The 1,161-nt window shown below is 34.6% G+C and overlaps 1 protein-coding gene across 2 annotated transcripts in view; it reads right to left on the bottom strand.

Annotated features, from left to right (window-relative positions):
* Window positions 1-748: 748 nt before the first annotated feature.
* LOC119582507 (lachesin-like) overlaps window positions 749-1,161 on the bottom strand; it is a gene marked incomplete at its 5' end in the record, with an annotated part of 45,368 nt that continues 44,955 nt past the window's right edge. For both annotated transcript variants that reach the window (XM_037930796.1, XM_037930795.1), the window contains 1 exon segment: window positions 749-1,161. This exon segment is cut by the window's right edge and continues 391 nt beyond it.

Consider the following 1,161-nt stretch of genomic DNA (forward strand, 5'->3'; position numbering starts at 1 on the left):
TGTAGAGCGTTTACAATGTAGGGGGTGATTTTACACGTAGAAAATATAGGCTAAAATGAGTTGTTTATTCTACACATATAACTGTAGCTGTTCGTGTAAGCACCATAGACTGGAGAAAGAAAGGTATGGGAAAGAAGAGAAAGTAGAAAGAGAGAGAGAGAGAGAGAGAGAGAGAGAGAGAGAGAGAGAGAGAGAGAGGAGAGAGAGAGAGAGAGAGAGAGAGAGAGAGAGAGAGAGAGAGAGAGAGAGAGAGAGAGAGATATGGATAGATAGGTAGACAGATAAACAGAGAAAGAGAGAGATAGAGAGATAGAGGGAGTTGTATTTAGTGATAAATATGTACATGCTAAAATGGGCACGCAAAGAAAATTAATGGGGATTTAAGTACAATATGTGTTAAAATTTCCCTAATCTGTGGTACAAACACGACATCACATTTTCGCCACAGGAAAGACAGTTTCCTTAAGAAGACAATATAATCGTAACATATCGATGGCTCTTACAGTAGGTCACTTGAGAGCCACGTCTATATATACATAGATACATACATACATATATATATATATATATATATATATATATATATATATATATATATATATATATATATATATATATATATATCATATACACATATACATACATACATACATACATATATATATATATATATATATATATATATATATATATATATATATATATATATATATATATATATATATATACATATACATATATACTCAGCTTCTATTATTACATGACAGGTTTGCCCTCGTTCGACAGTGCTGAATCATGACTTCGACCGATTAAAGTGTTTCTTTGCGCAACGTCGGAGATGCAATATACTAAATTGAAGCAAACTGTCGAACGCGGCCAAATGTGTCTTCTTGGTAAAGAGATGAGAAATATCTTAGATCAGAAATGCAAGGAAAAAGATCGGAGATACTTGGAGTAAGGAGTAGGTCTGAGAACAAGAATGATATAAAGAGACGAGATTATTGAGAAAGACCGTTTAAGAGTTAAAAAAAAGAGAGAGAGAAGCATTTCGCAGAGGTGTCTCGGCGTCCTCTCGCTGCCCGCCAGGTCACCAGGCAACACCACGGGGAAAAAAAAAACTTTATCTACGTCTTGAGATATCAGACGAATATCGCGCTAACG

This window comes from Penaeus monodon, chromosome 16, assembly GCF_015228065.2.
Source record: "Penaeus monodon isolate SGIC_2016 chromosome 16, NSTDA_Pmon_1, whole genome shotgun sequence".
NCBI lineage: Eukaryota > Metazoa > Arthropoda > Malacostraca > Decapoda > Penaeidae > Penaeus > Penaeus monodon.